Source organism: Schistocerca cancellata, chromosome 12, assembly GCF_023864275.1.
Source record: "Schistocerca cancellata isolate TAMUIC-IGC-003103 chromosome 12, iqSchCanc2.1, whole genome shotgun sequence".
Classification (NCBI taxonomy): domain Eukaryota; kingdom Metazoa; phylum Arthropoda; class Insecta; order Orthoptera; family Acrididae; genus Schistocerca; species Schistocerca cancellata.
Genome location: NC_064637.1, coordinates 109,316,690 through 109,340,687, shown reverse-complemented (window position 1 = coordinate 109,340,687; position 23,998 = coordinate 109,316,690). Strand labels below are relative to the sequence as shown.

Genomic DNA, 23,998 nt, shown 5'->3' with positions numbered 1-23,998 from the left:
AGAGAAGGATGAAATTTTATGGACATATCAGCAGGGTGAATAAAAGCAGGCTCACAAGACAAATGTTTGAGATAGTAAACAGGAGCAAAAACAAGACAAAGTGGATCGCTGAAGCAGAAGAAGACATTAAAGAACTGGGGATCACACAAGACAACATAAACAACAGAGAACAGTTTAGAAACATAAAGAAACACACACTTAAAGAAGAACACAGAACGGAAAAAAGGTCGGAAGAACGCAAGAGGGAACACAGTGAAAGTAAGATGAGAATTTGGGAAGAACGAAGAACGTAGAAGAAATCATGACTACTCAAGTTCAATTGCTCTCTCAAACAGGAATAATCGAAAATAATAATAATAATAATAATATAAATCTTGCTACTGGCCATTAAAATTGCTACACCACGAAGATGACGTACTACAGACGCTAAATTTAACCGACAGGAAGAAGATGCTGTGATATGCAAATGATTAGCTTTTCAGAGCATTCACACAAGGCGACACCTACAACGTGCTCACATGAGGAAAGTTTCCAATCGATTTCTCATACACAAACAGCAGTTGACCGGCGTTCCCTGTTGAAACGTTGTTGTGATGCCTCGTGTAAGGAAGAGAAATGCGTACCGTCACGTTTCCGACTTTGATAAAGGTCGGATTGTGGCCTATCGCGATTGCGGTTTATCGTATCGCGACATTGCTGCTCGCGTTGGTCGAGATCCAATGACTGTTAGCAGAATATGGAATCGGTGGGTTCAGGAGGGTAATACGGAACGCCGTGCTGGATACCCACGGCCTCGTATCCCTAGCAGTCGAGATGACAGGCATCTTACTCGCATGGCTATAACGGATCGTGGAGCCACGTCTCGATCCCTGAGTTAACAGATGGGGACGTTTGCAAGACAACAACCATCTGCACGAACAGTTCGACGACGTTTGCAGCAGCGCGGACTATCAGCTCGGAGACCGTGGCTGCAGTTACCCTTGACACTGCATCACAGGCAGGAGCGCCTGTGATGGTGTACTCACCGACGAATCTGGATGCACAAATGGGAAAAAGTCATTTTTTCGGATGAATCCAGGTTCTGTTTACAGCATCATGATGGTCGCATACGTGTTTGGTGGCGACATCGCGGTGTGAGTTACATTCCATTACCTATCAAAATCTGATCAAATAAACAAAAATAAACAGGGGGCCAATTTGGCCCCGTCGGTCCTTGTAGATGGTAGCGTGCTTGCTGTCCTCCTACTGTTAATCCTTTGGCGCACATATGTACTGCAGCGGACAGATGGTAATACTCGCTTCATTCGCGTTTTCAATGCACGCAATGAAAATGCACGCAGGGCACAAAATTAGTAGGGAATGTTCGCTAGAGTGGATTGAGTCCATTTGCGGACCCAGCACTGAGTGAAAACGCCGATGAAGAGACCATTACCAGCTGTCCGCTGCCGCGGGCATGTGCGCCACAAGGTGTAATATTTCTGGCTTAGTCAGTCATCATATTAGGCTTGAAGAAGCTGTTCCCAGAGCAGTGGAGATGCAAGAAGCATATAGAGGTGGTATGAGGCGGTGCGAGGTAGCTATGACAGATTTGGTACCATTCTCGTGAGAAAGACCGTCTGCTTAATGCTGCTGCTCATTGATTGGCTGCTGTGTTCGGAGCAAGGGCGCCAAAACGTTAAAGTATGGTTGTTATTATCAGTTCTGAAGGTGGCAGTGGTAAAATACAGGGAGCGAAAAGCTATTTACAATTTGTACAGAAAACAGATGGCAGTTATAAGAGTCGAGGGGTACGAAAGGGAAGCAGTGGTTGGGAAGGGAGTAAGACAGGGTTGTAGCCTCTCCCCGATGTTATTCAATCTGTATATTGAGCAAGCAGTAAAGGAAACAAAAGAAAAATTCGGAGGAGTAGTTTAAATCCATGGAGAAGAAATAAAAACTTTGAGGTTCGCCGATGACATTGTAATTTTGTCAGAGTCAGCAAAGGACTTGGAAGAGCAGTTGAACGGAATGGATAGTGTCTTGAAAGGAGAATATAAGATGAACATCAACAAAGGTAAAAACGAGGATCATGGAATGTAGTCGAATTAAGTCGAGTTATGCTGAGGGAATTAGATTAGGAAATGAGACACATAAAGTAGTAAAGGAGTTTTGCTATTTGAGGAGCAAAATAACTGATGATGGTCGAAGTAGAGAAGATATAAAATGTAGACTGGCAATGGCAAGGAAAGCGTTTCTGAAGAAGAGAAATTTGTTAACATCGAGGATAGATTTAAGTGTCAGGATGTCGTTTCTGAAAGTATTTGTATGGAGTGTAGCCATGTATGGAAGTGAAACATGGACGATAAATAGTTTGGACAAGAAGAGAATAGAAGCTTTCGAAATGTGGTGCTACAGAAGAATGTTGAAGATTAGATGGGTAGATCACATAACTAATGAGGAGGTATTGAATAGGATTGGGGAGAAAAGAAATTTGTGGCTCAACTTGACTAGAAGAAGGGATCGGTTCGTAGGAAATGTTCTGAGGCATCAAGGGATCACCAATTTAGTATTGGAGGGCAGCGTGGAGGGTGAAAATCGTACAGGGAGACCAAAAGATGAATACACTAAGCAGATTCAGAAGGATGTAGGTTGCAGTAGTTACTGGGAGATGAAGAAGCTTGCACAGGATAGAGTAGCATGGAGAGCTGCATCAAACCAGTCTCAGGACTGAAGACCACAACAACAACAAAAAACTACTCATTGGAATGACTTAACTTTTTAATGTAAATATCTCTCAACAGCTGACTATCACTCAGTCATTTTAGAATGATTAAAAACAATGTAAATCAAAATCAAAAGACTGACGAGATTGTAGATGAAGCACTTCGGAAGCGTTCGGATCACGCCTGTTCTGGTATGGCGCGCGAAGTGTTTCGGGCTGTTCGTCACTCTGGGTCAGGCAGTCGAGAAGAACAGACATGTTGTCTGTCGTTGGTTGTTTTTCCAATTTTTATGTAAGTTCCTGTTCGTCTCTCTGGATTAGGTAGTCGAGATGTACAGTCATGTTGTCTGTGGCAGGGTGTGTTTGCCAGTATTCAGTATTAAAAGATTCACTCCGGTAGTCATGAGGCACAGACACGTGCCACAAATAGTGTAAAGATACATTGTCGTAAACATTGTTTGATCATGTACTTTGCTGTATCAGAAGGTGTTGTATTAAGATCCTGTAGTCTTCTGGTGTGGCTATATTAAAATACCCGAGTGGCATCCCAAAGAAGTGATACAGTATTTCAGAACAGAACCTCGCTAAAAGTCAGTTTCAGCCTCAAGGTACAGAACCTACGACCTGCGTGCTGTTTTCTGCGCTGGGGACGTCAACTTGAAGACAGCAGGTTAGTAAAATATAACAGAACCTTCGTATTCCACACAGTGCAGTGGAAACAACTAGGCGCCTCACGCGAACTACGTGCACAGAACATATGTGCTCAGTGACACGTCATCTGCAGTACTGCAGAGGAGGTAAAGAAGGATGGTCGTTATTAACACCGACAATCAATTCATTCTACCTTTCTTCCTTTCTTGCCGTAAGGGTTTAGAATCGAACTCCCAAGTATAAAACAACTTCAAACGTCTGATCACTTCCCTAACGAGTTAATCTATTAAATATCTGACGTTAAGCATGTAGGTCAGGAAAAGTTTAAGCCGGCATGCGTGACCGAGCGGTTCTATGCGGTTCAGTCAGGAACCGCGCGACCGCTACAGCCCAGGTTCGAATCCTGCCTCGGGCATGGATTTGTGTGATGTCCTTAGGTTAGTTTGGTTTAATTAGTTCTAAGTTCTAGGGGACTGATGACCTCAGATGTTAAGTCCCATAGTGCTCAGAGCCATTTGAACCATTTGAAAAGTTTAGCAAATATCTGAAATGTTCTTTGTCGAGTGTTATCCAAGCATACGTCACGGAGCGCAAGACTTCAAAACTGGTAGCGTTTAGCAAAACCCCCAGCAAAGTCTGCAATAGAAAAGTAGTGGCAAATTGGTGTAAACGGGCTCTGTGGCGAGTAAAATTCCTAACTATCCAAAAACAATTCGAACAGCAGAAAATACTGCACAGGGCCAGTTTTATTTTGGTTCACCCTCCGTATGTACTTGTCCTTTTTTTATGCAAAGAAACTCCTTCGTCTCCGCACGGTCTACGGGATTAGCTGCTCCAGTATCAGCGCCGGAAAGCTGCTGTGTTCTGCGGAATTACGCGAGTGGCGGTCGGCGCTGCGAAATTAATTAATAAAGTAAACACAAAGCCGCTGCTAATCACATTAAAATTGTGAGAGAGTGCGCTGCTATGCATCCGAGGCCGAAACGCATATTCTTTCTCGGGTGGAGTTCTGTGTTTACTCGTGGAAAATATGCCATTGTTTTTTATTTTTCATTTATTTCATTCTGTGTGTGTGTGTGTGTGTGTGTGTGTGTGTGTGTGTGTGCCGTATGCATGAGCGAGGGCGGTATTGTATTATTTCGGTAGCCGACTGTTGCACAAAGTACAAAGTTGTGCCTACACAAGAATACCGAACTGTGGCCGCCAAACTCTTCGTATACTGTGGACGGTGAGGGGTGGGGTTACATACAGTAAAAGGCAAGAACAAAGGCGCCATAAACACGACAAAGGCTTCTCTGGAGCCTTTGTGTTGTACTACCTAACAACTCTACAATTGTTGTACTGTGCATGCCACAGTGGGCTTGCCGTGTTAATCGTTCAGTATACGCAACGAATTTTACCACGTAGGTATTTAAATGTTTCTTATTCCAGTCTTTGATCACAATATCAGTTCTTTACACGATGACCGGTTTCAGTCCGTAATGACCATCCTCAGATGTTTCTTACATCATGTCCTAAAGTGATAAGGCCATAATGGCATCGTCAAAACATATGATCAGCACAGCATCGTCACATAGATCTAAAATAAGGTGTAGAACAGGCCACATCGTCAACACAGTCATTATTCCGTGTGACTGTGCTGATTATATGTTTTGGCGATGCCATTATGGCCTTATCACTTTAGGACATGATGTAAGAAACATCTGAGGATGGTCATTACGGACTGAAACCAGTCATCGTGTAAAGAATTGATATTGTGATCAAACACTAGAATAAAAAACATTTCACAGTGTTGGATCACTGTTAGTATACGCGACTATGTAGCAGTTGGTGAAACTTAGGTATTTTCTGAGTTGAAATTTTAACCTCCCCTGTTTAACTGAAGCGGATTTCTCACTGAGGAGAAACGAAAGTGGCATCAGGTATGGCCCACGAAGAGGCACCAGTAACTTTAAGGTTCTCAATACACGAGCGCTGTCCACAAAGTATGTGACATAACTAAGCACTCCGTCTTCAGGCCAAAAGTGGCCCATCGGGACCATCCGACCGCCGTGTCATCCTCAGTTGAAGATGCGGATAGGAGGGGCGTGTGGTCAGCGCACCGCTCTCCCGGTCGTTACGATGGTTTTCTTTGACCGGAGCCGCTACTATTCGGTCGAGTAGCTCCTCAATTGGCATCACGAGGCTGAGTGCACCCCGAAAAATGGCAACAGCGCATGGCGGCCCGAATGGTCACCCATCCAAGTGCCGGCCACGCCCGAAAGCGTTTAACTTCGGTGATCTGACAGGAACCGGTGTATCCACTGCGGCAAGGCCGTTGCCTGACCTAACTAAGAAACCATAAAAATGCTAATTATAGTTTCTCTACATAGCCCGTTTTCTTCTCGATACACTTTATCCATGGGTGTTCGATGTATTCGATACCCTGTTTTAGTGAGAACCATCGAGCACTGCAGAATAGCCGTCAATTGCATCCACCAACTTTTCGTTTTTGGCAAATCTTTTAGCACCAAGCCATTTCTGCAATTTTGAAAACAGAAAATAATCAGAAGGAGCCAAATGTGGTGAAGAGGTTGCTTGCGAAAGTAATTCGAACTCTTTAACTGATTGATTTTGGGAATTGCAAATACGAAAGTGTGAACTGGAGTATTGTCGTGAAGCAACAAAACGTATGTGTCGCTAAATGTGGCTGTTTTTGCTTAATTTCATCACTCAAACGCCGCGGTAATTTCACCATTTGTTGGTTTTCCTTCTTGAAGAAAATCAGTGAAAATAATCCCAGCATATCCCAAAAACCGACAGTGTTAAATGTACTTCAGACTGCATTATGTATGAAGTAAGTGATTGCGAACCTGGGCGCTCGCAGGGTGCGTGCTACCGTAACCAAAGGAGTCGAAGTGTTTGGTGGTTTAGGAGGTACCGTGTCCAAGATTTATACTGCATTACAGAGACATCGGGAAAGCATCATCCCCCAAGTCACAAAGCAGATGGAAGTGTGTATTGAGCGATCGTGACTGATGCTCATTGGAGAGGATTGTGACGAAAAATAAAAAAGATGACAGCTGCCAAAGTCGCTGCGAACCAAAACAACACAAATGGAGCCCCATCAGGAGGGAATTGGAGGGCGAGCAAGAATTCCGAAATTGCTCAACCGTGATGCAAAGTCCTGCAGCTGGAAAACGTAGGGAGAAAGCCATAAAATCTGGACTGTGGGCAGAAACTTATTTGGTCGGACGGGTCTTGTTGCACACCATTCCCAACATCTGACTGAGTTTGCGTCCAAAGAGTGAAACACGGAGGGTGTTCGGTGCTGATTTGGGAAGTCATATCTTGATATTCCACGCGCCACATGGTTACTCTACAAGATCGCAATGCTGCCAAGAACTGTGTGAGCGTTTTCGCAGATCCGAGTCATTTCATGGCTCTGAGCACTATGGGACTTAACATCTAAGGTCATCAGTCTCCTAGAACTTAGAACAACTAAACCCTAACTAACCTACTAAGGACATCACACACGTCCATGCCAGAGGCAGGATTCGAACCTGCGACCATAGCGGTCGCGTGGTTCCAGACTGTAGCGCCTTGGACCGCTCGGCCACTCCGGCCGGCAGTCATTTCATGGTACAATCTTTGTTCCCCGATTGTGATGCTGCGTTCCAAGACGACAAAGCCCATGTTTACACAGCACGCACGGTCCAGGACTGGTTTTGTCAGCACGAGGACGAACTGCAGCATCTCCCGTGACCACCGTAGTTGGCAGATCTCAATATTATTGAGCCTTTGTCAACTACTTCGCAGAGAAGGTTGCGTCATCACTATCCATCTCCAGCATCATTACTTGAACTTACCACTGCTTTGCAGTAACAATAGTAAAGGTTCCCATAAAATCGATGCAGGACCTATATTTATGAATTCCGAAATGATTGGAAGTTGTTTTCTAAGCCAATACCTTTTCTACACCTTATTAGGCATGGTGACACGCTGTGTTTTTCATGTTTCAATAGTTTTGTCCATCCCTGTAAGACCCATTTCCGAAATCCGTCTACCATTGACACGGCTGTAGTGGATGAGTCGTTCTTAACTGCAAAATTTAATGTGTGTGTGTTTACAGCTTTCTACAAGTTGTCCTTAGTTTCACTGCAGATGAGTGGGGGCTGGTTTGGAGTTCTGAAAATGGAAGGAATGAATTTGAAAACAGAACATCCCACTGACAGCGAAGTCATTAGAGGCAGAGCACAAGCTTTCAATGTTTAACAATTTGAGACTGTGTCGAAGAAGCAGCAGCGATTGATTATTGAAACTGATCACATTATGGTATGCCTTTAAATGACTCTTCCGCCCATAAGTGTACCACTGTCATTTACCAGAATGGATGAAGTGTGCCCTAGCCTGCAGGTATTGTCACTTAAAAACTCTAATCAGTCTGACTGTTTATTGCTGCATGTAGAATTCTTGTCAGATACGGATAGGTGAAGAAAATGTTAACGTTCAAAAGCAGTCTAGAAATGAAATTGTTTTCGTTAGTAAAAAGTGCACACATTCTTATTGGTAACTAAAAAATAAATTTGAGAAGAAAGAAGAAAGGAAGGACGAAAGAAGAAGGAAAAAAGAGGAAGAACAGAGAGTTGAAGAGAAAGAAGGGAGAGTTGAAGAGAAAGAAGGGAGAGTTGAAGAGAAAGAAGGGAGAGTTGAAGAGAAAGAAGGGAGAGTTGAAGAGAAAGAAGGGAGAGTTGAAGAGAAAGAAGGGAGAGTTGAAGAGAAAGAAGGGAGAGTTGAAGAGAAAGAAGGGAGAGTTGAAGAGAGAGAAGGGAGAGTTGAAGAGAAAGAAGGGAGAGTTGAAGAGAAAGAAGGGAGAGTTGAAGAGAAAGAAGGGAGAGTTGAAGAGAAAGAAGGGAGAGTTGAAGAGAAAGAAGGGAGAGTTGAAGAGAAAGAAGGGAGAGTTGAAGAGAAAGAAGGGAGAGTTGAAGAGAAAGAACAGAAAGTTTTGAAGAGAAAGAACAGAAAGTTTTGAAGAGGAAGAACAGAAAGTTTTGAAGAGGGAGAACAAAGTTTTGAAGAGGGAGAACAGAAGCAGATGAGAAAGAAAAGAAGCTGAGGAAGAAGGAAAAGGATGAAGATGGAGAGTTGAATTAAGAATTTGGAAATTTGTGGTATGGACTATGGGACCAAACTGCTGAGGTCATCAGTCCCTAGGCTTACGCACTACTTTATCTAACGTAAACTAACTTACGCTAAGGACAACACACACACACACACATACACCCGTGCCCGAGGGAGGACTCGAAGATATGGAGGAAGAGTAGAAGGAAGACGAGAGAGAGAAATAGAGGCAAAATGAGGACGATGAACAGTAGAAGAAAAAGTAAAATGAAAAGGGTGAGGAGGAGGAGGAGGAGGAGGAAGAAAAGAAGGAGAAGCAAGAGGATGAACAAGAGGACAAACATCAAGCGGGGAGCAGGAAAAGGAGGAGGTATAAACAAAAGAGGATGGCACATATAAACGAAAAGAAACAAAGCAAGGAAGGGCGAAAATCATAAAAGAAGAAAGAAAATGTGTGCGACTTTACGGGAAGGATTCAGAACCATTTAAAAAAGGTAACAGTAGACTTACTTTCCAACACAGAATGCCTAAGGTCCACTTAGATAAAACTAGAGAAGTAAAGGCAAACATCCAACAATTGTCTTTGTGCGCACTACTTTAGACCGGCACACGAAGAGACTCGAATGGAACTTCTACAACTAAGTATTCTCTGGACAACGCCGGTGCGAAATGCGTATGTAGATTCAGAGCCGAGACTGAAAACGAACTTGTGTGACAGCCTGCAGATGGACTGTAGCAGCAGTACCGCCGAAGGCTCCAGATCCCATCGGGCTCGATCTCCAGTTCGCAGTACTCGCAGTGACGTAAGCCGCTGCGTCACTGCTGCCGGAGAAAACTTGCCAGCGATTCGCATCAGTGAAGCGGGCCAATACGGCGTAGTGCCGTGGCCTTTCAGAGTTATTAGCTGGCGAAGACAGGCTCCAACGGTTTTACACGGCCGAGCAGCGCTAGTAATGCAATACCGCCGGGATCGGTATTACGGGGCTGTAAGTGGGCCGCGTCATCGACAATCGTATCGGCTCTTCGGGAACAATCGACGTCTGATGGTTAAATGGCCAGACCGTGTCCTGCGAAGACCCGTATCCGTTTAATCTTGTCGGAGAGGATCTAATGAAACGCCAGCGTGTGATTAGTAAGGGAGAACTGAGTGGACGTTATTACAAACTTCGCTATAGATTAGATGGCTCACAAACTGAATACATAAAATAATTCATCAACAATCGACAGGATGATAAGCACATTGGCCAAAATGACGTCATCCCGGGGGACATGACGCTAATACTGTTAACCCCGCATCAAGCCTTGGTAATGCCTAACTTCAGCGACGAAGAGATTCCACACCGTTCTTTAGCTGAGCTATACCCAGCGGCAGACACGTACTGATGGCTATAGCCCGTTCAGCATAGGAATAAACCTAATGTAAACATCGCACTATGTATTCTTCAGCATTTGCTGCAACCTCATTGGATTTCCGTTTCACGTGGAACTGCCGCCAAGCTGTATGGAGTACTGTCAAGTACAGTAATAAGGGTACGTTTTGTGCTGTGCGTTACGCGCACATCGACTTAGCGATTATCCGGGACAACAGCTTTAGCGGCGCATGTAACTTGGACAGCACTGGCCGATCAGCTGGTACAGCTAGCCTGCAGTGACGTGGCCAGCTGCAGTTCACACGTAAACAGAGACGAGCAGAGCAGCAATACAGCTTCGAATGTCATTTAATTATTAAGCAGAATGAAGTAATACACTGCAAATCTCTCACAATACGCTCCTTAGACGACTATACGAAAACCGCAACTAGCTGATTTTAGCTAACGTACTATTAAAACAAGAACGATGAAAATTCCCGACTTAACCATGAGGTAATGTTCCTGCATGTGTTGTGTGTAACGTAAGAAAGTATTGAAGGATTTCACCGTGTCAGTCGTCTGGTAATCTCTTAGCTCCTTCCTTATCCGAATCCGAGAAATACATTTTAGTTCTGGAAGTGTCACCTGCTGCGTTGGTAACGAGGCTATCAACAACAGAATCCAGGAAGCCGTCATCTTTTATGACGAGCCGTTCTATATCCCGCCAGCGTTCGCCAGTGACGTGTGAAAAAGCTGCCTGTGTTAGTTCCAGTACGTCTGGCAGCTTGGAACAGTCCTGTTACTTCTCGGGCCAAATCCCGCAGCTTGGCTCCTGATCAGTTCTTTGGGTTCATATTGTAATCGTACAGTAGCAAATGTAAAAATGCAGCATTTGCATGATGTGCTAGATACTGTTAAAATTATTGTTTTTCATGTTTCTACGATACGTATCTACCCCTGTGGTATAAAACGATGGACATAGTCCAAATGAGGAGGATCTGGTTTCTCATTTTTGCCTTAAAAATTAAACTGTTTTCTTAATTTAAACAACTTTTATGAACAGTCTTTCATAAAACATCGATAGTTCAGAATTTTTATTTGAAATGGAAACTGGAATTTCGAGTTCATTGTGTTATTAGAAACAAGAAGACGTGCATTATTCATAAAGAAAATGACGATGAGTTTTATAATTACGCGGTGTAGGCATTTCAAATTGAACGAGAAAAAAAATGATATATCGAAAATCTGAACCAACGCACGAATAACCACATATGGATCACATTCCATTACGCTACCGACTGCGCCTCACATTCCATGCTAGATTGTTTATCAGCTGCATTATATACAACACTGGGAAAACTTCAGAGTCGATTATCTCCGTAACCTTATGAAAAACATTACGAACAGTCTATTTCTCGGCACTTTTAAACCTTGTTCCACGAGCGTGTTTCACTACAACCTCCCCCATTTTTATACTGCGCATTAACAGCTCGACAATCAGAGCACAACGCTGCAGAGGCTGGGAGTGTACACGATTTTTGAAATAAAAACTACGTAGCTAAAGCGTGCTTAAGAAAAAAAACGTTGATGGCTGTTAATACATTTGAATGCCTTAAAGTTTGATTTAACGTAACTTAGTAATTAGATATCTAAAACATAAGCAGGACATACTTGCAAGAGCGTAACAAGTTTGATTTAACGTAACTTAGTAATTAGATATCTAAAACATAAGCAGGACATACTTGCAAGACCGTAACAAGACCAGTGCACGTGTGGTACGGATTCTGACCAATCGTCGCGTTTGTGTTTGTTTACATCAGGTTTATTCTTGTGATGAACGGATTATAGATGCGTGCGTGTTCGGAGTGATTGAAAGGGAACGACTACGCAAAAATAATCGCAGGTGAGGCAGATGCCAGACTGAGATTCACTGGAAAAACCCTCAGTAAATGTAGTCCGTCCACAAAGGAGGTACCGAAATAAACCTCCGTTACACCAATTCTTGAATACTTTTCGTCAGTATGGGATCCGTACCAGATAGAATTGATACACGAAATAGAGAAAATCCAGAGAAAAGCAGCGCGTTTCGTGACAGGTTCAATCAGTAAGCGTCAAACTGGCACCGAGATATTCAACCACTCTAGTGGCAGACGCTGCAAAAGTGTTCTGCATTACGTTATGTTCAGCTGTTGATGATCCGAGGGCGTACGTCCCTGGGAGAGTCAACAAATACATTGCTTTCTCCTACTTGTACCCACGAAAAGACAGTGAAGGTAATATTAGAGAGTCTGCACCTCGTGGTCGTGCGGTAGCGTTCTCGCTTCCCACGCCCGGGTTTGATTCCCGGCGGGGTCAGGGATTTTCTCTGCCTCGTGATGACTGGGTGTTGTGTGATGTCCTTAGGTTAGTTAGTTTTAAGTAGTCCTAAGTTCTAGGGGACTGATGACCACAGGTGTTAAGTCCCATAGTGCTCAGAGCCATTTGAACCATTTAATATTAGAGAGGTTCGAAATCACAAGGAGGCTTGACCGCCAACCGTTGTTTCCGCGAGCAATTCTGACTGGAAAAGGAAAGGGGGAAATAGTGGTACGCAAGTACCCTCCGCCATTCTCCGCTAGGTGGCTCGCGAAGTACAGATGTAGATGGAGATCCTGTAGAGCTAGCAAAGTGCGGTCATAATGATAATTAAGTTTCAAGAGCTACTCAAATATGAAATCGCGTGCTTCAGTCCGGAGCCGCGCTGCTGCTACAGTCGCAGGTTCGAGTCCTGCCTTGGACACGGATGTGTGTGATGTGCTTAGGTTAGTTAGGTTTAAGTAATCAAAATATCCACGAGTGTACTGCTGGTGTGCAGTGTCCAACGGGCACAATACTTCAGCCATCATACATGCCGCCATCATCAGGTGAACTGACGGACTGAGCTCCTGTGAACGTGCCGGCACGGAGATCCGTCCGCTATGGCTGCTCAGGGGGAACTGGGTTCGGTCGCGGCGGCGGCTGATTTAAATACCCTCCGCCCGCGGCGCGCTCACTCTGCCGTCCGCGCCCCGCGCCACGGTCGCGCGGTGGAACAGATAGCGACGGCGTCTGAGATGACTCGGTGTGATGGCTCTGTCCGCCGTGGTCGTCACAACTATACGTTTGCTCAATTTACTCTCGATTAACCCAACAGCTGGTTCCCAAGCCTTGCCAAGATTATAGCCACAGTCACGGTTTATGAGGTCGTCATTGGTGCGAATTTCGATGGCCTCTCTGACAATGCTGTCCCAGTATCTCGACGTCTGTACCAGAATCCTCGTGCGTTCATACTCCATAGCGTGATTTTCCGACAAACAATGTACAGCGACCGCCGACTTGCTTGGCTACATCAGTCGACTGTGCCTCTGGTGTTCACGGCATCGATCCTCGACGGTACGCATCGTCTGACCAATATACGACTTGCCACACTGACACGGAATCTGGTACACGCCGGCCTTCCTCACACAGAGGCCATCTTCGGCGCTCCCCACCAGCGCACGAGTTTTATTCGGAGGACAAAACACAGTTCCGACCCGGTGTTTCTTCAAAATGCGAGCGATTTTCCCCGAGAGTGCGCGTGTATATGGAATAAACGCAGTGCCTACCTCCTCCCTCGTGATTTCATCCATTGTTAGAGAGGCCATCGAAATTCGCACCAATGACGACCTCATAAACCGTGACTGTGGCTATAATCTTGGCAAGGCTTGGGCACCAGCGATTGAGTTAATCGAGAGTAAATCGAGCAAACGTAGAATTGTGACGACCACAGCGGACAGAGCCATCACACCGACGTCATCTCAGACGCCGTCGCAATCTGTTCCACCGCGCGACCGTGGCGCGGGGCGCGGACGGCGGAGTGAGTGAGCGCGCCGCGGGCGGAGGGTATTTAAATCGGCCGCCGCCGCGACCGAACCCAGTTCCCTCTGAGCAGCCATAGCATACGGATCTCCGTGCCGGCACGTTCACAGGAGCTCAGTCCGTCAGTTCAGCTGATGATGGAGACATGTATGATCGCCGAAATATTACGCCCGTTGGACACTGTAGACCGGCAGTACACCCGTGGATATTTTGATTATCATATACGCCGGGAGAAACTCAAGAATCATAGGCTTACGTAGTTCTAAATAATAATGAGCGTATGGCATTGGTGGCCGGGAGACCCCTCGCGGGGCGGTTCGGCCGCCGCTCCACAAGTTCTTTAACGCCACTACGGCGACTTGCGAGTGAATGAGAATGAGAATGAAATGATGATGAAAGACACACAACACCCAGTCATCTCGAGGCAGAGGAAATCCCTGCCCCCGCCGGGAATCGAACCCGGGACCCCGTGCGCGGGAAGCGAGAGCGCTACCGCACGACCACGAGCTGCGGACAAGCCCGGTACAGCTCAAAGCGTCTCTTTTACGGCGGCGACTTATACTTTGTCCAGTCTCCTTTCGCAGAAGGTTATACCGGTGATCGCTTCCAGGAAGCCTTTCTCAAACAACCAATAACGCGAGAAACGCTCACGTTGTACCCAGATGTAATTACTGGCGCGTCAGCGCTGTCCGAGGAGTTCCTGGAACTCCACAGGGAGAAACGGCGCCAGATTTCCTCGCAGTAACTATAGCAATCCAGCGCACTCAGCCAACATGCAGACTGGCATCGCTGGCTTATTCACATCTGCATAAACATCTGAGCGTTTGGGGGGGATACTACAGAAAACGCGCCGTGCCGCGTTACAAGGAACGCAGACTACCACGGGACGGGCATAACGCAACTGCTAGAACTGCCAATCCAACTCCAAGGCGCAGCAGACGTCGTTGCGGAATTTCCAGAGGGCAATGCCTGGATCGATAGCTTGAAACAGCGCGGCTAACAAGTCGCTACACGACGTCGCCCGCATGTATCTCATCTTCTACGTCAAATAACCGGTTATTTGATGTGTTGACAGCTGTCACTGGCATGATGAAAGACGCGTTCTCGATTGTTTTCGCTTCACGTCATGGAAGACTCGACACGAACAGGTTGTCGTATGTCTTCCGTTATTAGCAGTTTGCTACCCTAAAACCATTGTAATCAAAGGAACAAGCGACCGCTTTCTTGGAAATGCTTAATGAACGAACTGCTTTTGTTGCTTTCTGTGAACTTATACTACAGTGCGCGTAAAAAAAAAATCATCCGATTTTTAAGAAAATCACAACTATTATGCTATTTGAAATATGTATAACTGGTTGCCAAAATAAAGTAAGGCTGCAAATTAACAGCTGAAAGGCATTTAATTTGACATCCTCAAGTAACCTAAAATGTTAGACAAAATGATATGAGCGTTTGGCATCATTGTCCGGGAGGTCCCTTGCGGGGCAGGTCCGGCCGCCTTGGTGCAGGTCTTATTACATTCAACAACTCATTGAGCGACCTGCGCGCCGGATGAGGATGAGATGATGATGAAGACAGCACAACGCCCAGTCCCTTAGCGGAGAAAATCCCCGACACACCCGGGAATCGAACCCTGGCCCCTTAGGACGACTGACCACTCAGCTAATGGCGCGGACAAAGGTTAGACACCCCTGCTGTAAATAGGTTTGTCTCCGATGATTGGGTGGTAAAAGCTCTTTGTCGTCTTCTACTTAGTATACAGGATGGTCCACTGATCGTGACCGCGCCAAATATCTCACGAAATAAGCGTCAAACGAAAAAACTACAAAGAACGAAACTCGTCTAGTTTGAAGGGGGAAACCAGGTGGCGCTATGGTTGGCCCGCTAGATGGCGCTGCCATAGGTCAAACAGATATCAACTGCGTTTTTTTAAAAATAGGAACCCCCATTTTTTATTACATATTCGTGTAGTACGTAAAGAAATATGAATGTTTTAGTTGGAGCACTTTTTTCGCTTTGTGACAGATGGCGCTGTAATAGTCACAAACAAATGGCTCACAATTTTAGACGTACAGGTGGTAACAGGTAGGCTTTTTAAATTAAAATACAGAACGTAGGCACGTTTGAACATTTTATTTCGGTTGTTCCAATGTGATACATGTACCTTTATGAACTTATCACTTCTGAGAACGCATGCTGTTATAGCGTGATTACCTGTAAATACCACATTAATGCAATAAATGCTCAAAATGATGTTCGTCAACCTCAACGCGCTTGGCAATACGTGTAACGACATTCCTCTCAACAGCGAGAAGTTCGCCTTCCGTAATGTCCGCACATGCATTGACAATGCGCTGACGCATGTTGTCAGGCGTTGTCGGTGGATCACGATAGCAAATATCCTTCAACTTTCCCCACAGACGGAAATCCGGGGAGGTCAGATCCGGTGAACGTGCGGGCCATGGTGCTTCGACGACCAATCCACCTGTCATGAAATATGCTATTCAATACCGCTTCAATCGCACGCGAGCTATGTGCCGGACATCCATCATGTTGGAAGTACATCGCGATTCTGTCATGCAGTGAAACATCTTGTAGTAACATCGGTAGAACATTATGTAGGAAATCAGCATACATTGCACCATTTAGATTGCCATCGATAAAGTGGGGGCCAATTATCCTGCCTCCCATAATGCCGCACCATACATTAACCCGCCAAGGTCGCTGATGTTCCACTTGTCGCAGCCATCGTCGATTTTCCGTTGCTCAATGGTGCATATTATGCCGATTTACGCTACCGCTGTCGGTGATTGACGCTTCGTCGCTAAATAGAACGCGTACAAAAAAAAATCTGTCATCGTCCCGTAATTTTGTGCCCAGTGGCAGAACTGTACCTGACGTTCAAAGTCGTCGCCATGCAATTCCTGTTGTATAAGAATATGGTACGGGTGCAATCGATGTTGATGTAGCATTCTCAACACCGACGTTATTGAGATTCGCGATTCTCGCGCAATTTGTCTGCTACTGATGTGCAGATTAGCCGCGACAGCAGCTAAAACACCTACTTGGGCATCATCATTTGTTGCAGTTCGTGGTTGACGTTTCACATGTGCCTGAACACTTCCTGTTTCCTTAATTAACGAACTATCCGGCGAACGGTCCGGACACTTGGATGTTGTCGTCCAGGATAGCGAGCAGCATACATAGCACACGCCCGTTGACCATTTTGATCACAATAGCCATACATAAACACGATATAGACCTTTTTCGCAATTGGTAAACGGTCCATTTTAACACGGGTAATGTATCATATACCGCCCGCACTGGCGGAATGTTACGTGATACCACGTACTTATACGGTTGTGACTATTACAGCGCAATCTATCACAAAGCGAAAAAAGTGGTCCAACTAAAACATTCATATTTCTTTACGTACTACACGAATATGTAATAAAAATGGGGGTTCCTATTTAAAAAAACGCAGCTGATATCCCTTTGACCTATGGCAGTGCCATCTAGCGGGCCAACCATAGTGCCATCTGGTTTCCCCCTTCGAGCCAGACGAGTTTCGTTCTTTGTAGTTAATTCGTTTGATGCTTATTTCGTGAGATATTTGGCCCGGTCACTACCAACCTGTAAATTATGCAGTGCGCATGAATACATAGTAAATTCCCGCTAAACAAGCGCTCTACGTTCTATCTTCAGATTTTCTACTGACATCCCTTCCGCGATTAGAGGAACCACTCCCTCTGATATCAATTAGCGAGGTAAAAATCCGCAGCCTTCGAAGCCCCTGATGTTAATAGTGAAGCGTGCCAAATTGGGTCCAGTAGGCGGACGAGCAAGGCGGCTAGAACCTGCTGTGCCTTGAGGTCAGTGGGAGGATAACGCCTCCGCGATACGAGAGCGTTACGCAGCGCTGCTCGGTACCGTCGGCGGTTTGACGTCGAGGCTTCCCTGAGGCGGACACGCCAGAACACGCCCGAGGCGAGGCTGCAGGTCCCGGCCTGTCCGCCTTATCTGCTCCCCGGCCAGACAGCCAGCTGCGCCGCTACCAGGGTCGCCTTTTAAAAACCTGGCTGACACCGCAGCCAACGCCGCGCCCTACTCCAGCGAAAGCGCATTCAGAAACAATTTGCCAGCGTCCACTGCAGTTCGCTTGCACGAGGGTAATCCCAAAAGTAAGGTCTCCTATTTTTTATAAGTACACAGACCTGTTTACTTCTGCAGTGGTTTACATCACTTTACAGCTTGAACGTTCAGCTATTTTTCGACATAATCACCATTTCTGTCGATGCATTTTTGTAGACGCTGTGGCAGTTTTTGTATGCCCATGTCATACCAGCTCGCCGCCATGCTGTTCAGAAAGTTATGAACACCTCTTCTTTCACCTCGTCGTCGGAGCTGAATCGCTGGGACCATAATTAACGCTGACAGGTACTGTGAGACTCTGAGAAAACTCAAACGGGAAATTCAGAACCGGAGAAGAGGAATGTTGAGCAAGGGATTACACATTCTCCAAGACAACGCTTGCCCGCATATCGCTCGGCAAACCGTTGCTCTCCTGCAACAGTTTCAGTGGAACACAATCGCCCACCCACTCTATAGTCCTGACTTGGCGCCCAGTGACTATCACCTGTTCCCTACGTTAAAAGAACATTTGGCCGGAAAGCGATTCAGCTCCGACGACGAGGTGAAAGAAGAGGTTCATAACTTTCTCAACAGCATGGTGGCGAGCTGGTATGACGTGGGCATACAAAAACTGCCTCAGCGTGTACCAAAAATGCATCGACAGAAATGGTCTATGTCGAAAAATACCTAATGTTCAAGCTGTAAACTGATGTAAACCATTGTAGAAATGAACAGGTGTATGTACTTGTAAAAAAACAGGATACCTTACTTTTGGGATTACCCTCGCATCTGTTAACAAGCGTTTAGACTAGGAGTGGGAAAAAAAGGACCGGTTAAAACCCACACCAGTAATTTAGTTCTGAATAACCGGTACTTTTCGAGGTATTCGTTTGGTTTCTGTTACAACAGGTATTTTTATTTATATATTTTTATATAACCGGGTATGAAACCGATATATCCATTTGCCATAGTAGTGGCGCTATTTTTTTCCTTTTTAAATAAAACATTTGTTTGAAAACTACTTTGTTACGAAGTTCTGTAGCTTCTCAAAGATTGCTATCAACTTCGTATGATATTATTTCTGACTGAAGGAGTCTACTTACAGATTAAGTACACTATGTAATCAAAACAATCCGGACACCCCCAAAACGTACGTTTTTCATATTAGGTGCATTGTGCTGCCACCTACTGCCAGGTACTCCGTATCAGCGACCTCAGTAGTCATTAGACATTGTGAGAGAGCAGAACGGGGCGCTCTGCAGAAATCACGGATTTCGAACACGGGCAGGTGATTAGGCGTCACTTGTGTTACATGTCAGTACGCGAGATTTCCACACTCCTAAACATCCCTAGGTCCACTGTTTCCGATGTCATAGTGAAGTGGAAATGTGAAGGGGCACGTACATCACAAAAGCGTACAGGTCGATCTCGTCTGTTGACTGACAGAGACCACCTACAGCTGACGAGGGTCGTAATATTTTTTTAATGAATGTTATTCAGCATAATTCTATGACGCCTACATCGCCGGCCGCTGTGGCCGAGCGGTTCTAGGCACGTCAGTCCGGAACCGAGCCGCTGCTACGGTCGCAGGGTCGAATCCTGCCTCGGGCATGGATGTGTGTGACGTCCTTAGTTAGGTTTAAGTAGTTCTAAGTTCTAGGGGACTGATGACCTCACATTTTAAGTCTCATAGTGCTTTAGTCATCTGAACCATTTTTGAACGCCTGCATCCATTAAGGACGTTATAATACAATCCTTTTTATTAAATTATTCATTTATCATTGATTTTATGTTACTGTATTGTATTAATTCGCAATTCTAGCCAATGCATACGACTATCTGAATGCAGAGTCACAGCTGCAGCGAGTTAGATACTAGGTATGAAAGCAGACGTGCGCGACTAGACTCTGTGCCTACGTCCTGCTACTGTTTTAATCAGAGCTGGCGATAGCCCATCCATCCAAGGCGCGAGCAACATCAGCTAAAGTCGCATCTGGTCTGCTTGTATCGAGTGCTGAACACAGAGCAACTGCTCAGCATCAGAGAACCCTTTGGTATCCCGCAAAATGAAGGAGTTTCACGCATTATCCATCTGGTAGCTGCTGCCGTATTTTCCGCCTGTTGTGTTGGCAGAAGAGCCAACACCGCGTTACTAGAGGAGGCCGAAACGCACGCGTTTTAGCTCACGCAGGCTGGCGTGTGGAGGGAAGAACAATACTGACGTGAGGTCTGGAACATGACAAGGAATTAGAATTCAGAAAGCGGACGTAATTAGTTTGATACTTAACTTTAATCCATTAATGATGAACGTCTCTGCTGACGGTACATGAGTCACAATATTATCTGTTCAGAAGACATAGTAACTGAATATGGCGCCTTGCTAGGTCGTAGCAAATGACGTAGCTGAAGGCTATGCTAAACTGTCGTCTCTGCAAATGAGAGCGTATGTAGTCAGCGAACCATCGCTAGCAAAGCCGGCTGTACAACTGGGGCGAGTGCTAGGAAGTCTCTAGACTGGACATGCCGTGTGGCGGCGCTCGGTCTGCAGTCACTGATAGTGGCGACACGCGGGTCCGACGTATACTAGCGGACCGCGGCCGATTTAAAGGCTGCCACCTAGGAAGTGTGGTGTCTGGCGGTGACACCACACCGCCATGCCTACTTCCGCAAGTATTTTAACAATGGAGTCATAAAATCACGTCGCTATGGCCGAAATTATTCTTTTATCATTTTATCGTGTATGACAGCATTACGGGGCCATAGAATAGTCGCAAAGTGGTAAAAAGCACTTCCATTTCCTCCTCCTCCTTTCCAAGGTCGCGCTCGTGACTCGTCCAGTTCGGTTGAAGCCGGGTTTTCCCAGGATCAGGAATTTGGCACCGCGCAGCGCGTAATGCGCTCGGTGCACTGCGCAGCCCACACAACAGTGACAGGGTAGTGTGTTTTCCGGCAGAGCGCAATGAGTAGGCGCCAACGCTTTACGTCAGACCTCACCGGCCCAACTGGTTCTGGACCAGTCTTAACACGCTGTTGCGTTCTCGTGAATGCGCCACAGAGACGGTAGACGCGTATCGGTACAGAACACAGACAATAGAAGAATTACGTACAACAGGGTCCCCAGCGAATATTAAACTGGGCCAGTCTGAGACTTCTAGAATGTGCGGAAGACGAACGGAAGACTTTTTCTAGCGTTACATCGCACACTGAAGGTAGGAAAAACGTCCTAACCTGTCGGCGGAACCCAGTAATGGCTTCCTGCACCACCGCTGATGGTGACTGTACTGAGACAACTGGCTGTCAACCACTTTCTCCCAAATCTCAAATGGTTCAAATGGCTCTGAACACTATGGGACTTAACTGCTTAGGTCATCAGTCCCCTAGACTTAGAACTAGTTAAACCTAACTAACCTAAGGACATCACACACATCCATGTCCGAGGCAGAATTCGAATCTGCGACCGTAGCGGTCGCGCGGTTCCAGACTGTAGCAACTAGAACCGCTCGGCCACTCCGGCCGGCTCCCGAATCTCAGCAAACGTTGGGGCCACCTCTTCTAGCCACATGCCAACGTCCTCCGACCTTAAAGACTAGGTGTGGAAGACGTGGCGAAACCAAAACCAGCACAAGACTACGACTATGACCGCGGAAATATTTCAGTGAGACCCCATTACGCAGACCTTGACTGGAGTTTTCCGAATCGTCACAAAGATGGAAGCGTTAAGCCAATAGCGTCAATGTGCTTCTACTTTACCAACTGTGGGTGGTAAAGAGAGTTGTTCGTCCGCGCAGCTCTCCCCAGCACCGTTCCCCAGTTCCACCACTAACACTGCTGCTACACCTCTTAGTAAAGTTACCGAAACAACGGATATTGTCACTCAAGCACTCGTCATTCGTTAAATTACCTTAGCGAAGAGCAGTAGTAACACGATAAAGAATACACAAGACAACAAGACAATGTATTGTGAAAGATCTCATCAATTTCATTTGACACACAAAATTGTTGTGGTCTTAAGTCCTGAGACTGGTTTGATGCAGCTCTCCATGCTACTCTATCCTGTGCAAGCTTCTTCATCTCCTAGTACTTACTGCAACCTACATCCTTCTGAATCTGTTTACTGTATTCATCTCTTGGTCTCCCTCTACCATTTTTACCCTCCAAGCTGCTCTCCAATACTAAATATGTGATCCCTTGATGCGTCAGAACGTGTCCTACCAATCGCTCCCTTCTTCTAGTCAAGTTGTACCACAAATTTCTCTTCTCCCCAATTCAATTCAGCACCTCCTCATTAGTTATGTGATCTACCCATCTAACCTTCGGCATTCTTCTGTAGCACCACATTTCGAAAGCTTCTATTCCATTCTTGTCTAAATTATTTATCGTCCACGTTTCACTTCCATTCATGGCTACAATCCATACAAATACTTTCGGAAACGACTTCCTGTCACTTAAATCTATACTCGATGTTAACAAATTTCTCTTCTTCAGAAACGCTTTCCTTGCCATTGCCAGTCTACATTTTATATCCTCTCTACTTCGACCATTATCAGTTATTTTGCTCCCCAAATAGCAAAACTCATTTACTACTTTAAGCGTCTCATTTCCTTATCTAATTCCCTCAGCATCACCCGATTTAATTCGACTACATTCCACTATCCTCGTTTTGCTTCTGTTGATGTTCATCTTATATCCTTCTTTCAAGACACTACCCATTCCGTTCAGCTGCTCTTCCAGGTCCTTTGCTGTCTCTAACAGAATTACCATGTCATCGGTGAACCTCAAAACTTTTATTTCTTCTCCATGGATTTTAATTCCTACTCCGAATTTTTCTTTTGTTTCCTTAGTGTTTGCTTAATATACAAATTGAATTGAATAACATCGGGGATATGCTACAACCCTGTCTCACTCCCTTCCCAACCACTCCTTGCCTTTCATGCCATATATATATATATATATATATATACACACACACACATATATATATATATATATATATATATATATATATATATATATATATATATATATATATATATATGAGTGTGTATGTGTGTGTGTGTGTTTTCTTGAAAAATAATAAAAATTATTATTAACAACTACAAGAAAAGTGCTTTCACATAACGTACTTCCCTGACAGCAAGTGCGGACTGAATGAGTCATACGTAGTTTGGTTTTAACACGAATGAGCTACGTAGTGATGTTTTTGCGGCCTGTCGACGTGAAACGCCCTGCCCTGTTCACGTGGGGAAAACTTCCTGCTCTTAGGAAAACCCGGTTTCAAATCGATACGCCACCTGCCACAGAGTAATGCGGCTTATAGGACTCTGCCTCCCAGGTGTTGAGCGGACTCGAGCGCGGGGTTTACAGATGGTGTCGGTTGCGTACAATCTGTCACAGGATGCATTAGAATGGTAGCCAATTAGTGTACTGAATTTTAATGCTCACATGTGTGGAGAAATGGAGTAATAATTAAATAATAGTGCCAGTAGTAGTAGCAGCAGTAATAGTAGTAGTAGTAACTAGAAGCATAAATATTGGAAAAATTGAGCTAACTAACGAATTCAGGTATACAGGAGAAAAAATTGAACAAGACATTTCGTACAAGGAAGGTATTAAAGCATTAACAAATAATATGAAAATAATATATTACCTCATTAAGGACGTACACAGGTATCTCAGGAGGAATGGTCAGTATATAGAGTTATGGCGCGAAACATCAATCGAAGCAAAAAAAAATCTAGTAAACATGCCCTCTAAAATGCATACCTTAAGAGCTATGAGCACTTTCAACTCCCATTACTCGGAATTTGAAGGGAAAATGGAAATGAAAGGAACCCAGGAAATAGAAGTACGGGTCTCGCTTTTATTTACAAAGCATCTTCTGTGGTTTTGGTGTTTCTTTACATAATCTGCTCCTTCCGTTCTTGCTAGCAGTGGTCGATATCGACAGATTTCATTTCACATCTGCATTCGTTTGTTTTCGTTCTTGTTGTGAGTGTTGCCAACGTATGAAACGATTTTGTGTGTGTGTGTGTGTGTGTGTGTGTGTGTGTGTGTGTGTGTGTGTGAGAGAGAGAGAGAGAGAGAGAGAGAGAGAGAGAGAGAGAGAGACTCTTTGTGGAATTGTCTCGTATGTTGGCAGAGACGTGAGAGGAGGGTTTCTTTGCAAGGGGGGGGGGGATGACAGGAATGG

General features: G+C 45.2%; 1 protein-coding gene, 1 non-coding gene and 1 pseudogene across 3 annotated transcripts in view; all 3 read right to left on the bottom strand.

Moving 5' to 3' along the window:
• LOC126109384 (disintegrin and metalloproteinase domain-containing protein 10) overlaps positions 1 to 23,998 on the bottom strand; it is a 512,346-nt gene that overhangs the window by 195,753 nt on the left and 292,595 nt on the right. The window lies entirely within an intron of this gene.
• On the bottom strand, positions 5,557 to 5,674 carry LOC126110023 (5S ribosomal RNA; annotated as a pseudogene).
• Trnas-gga (transfer RNA serine (anticodon GGA)) lies at positions 6,874 to 6,957 on the bottom strand. The gene is given in 2 exon segments: positions 6,874 to 6,908; positions 6,918 to 6,957. It is a non-coding gene; the product is annotated as a tRNA-Ser (tRNA).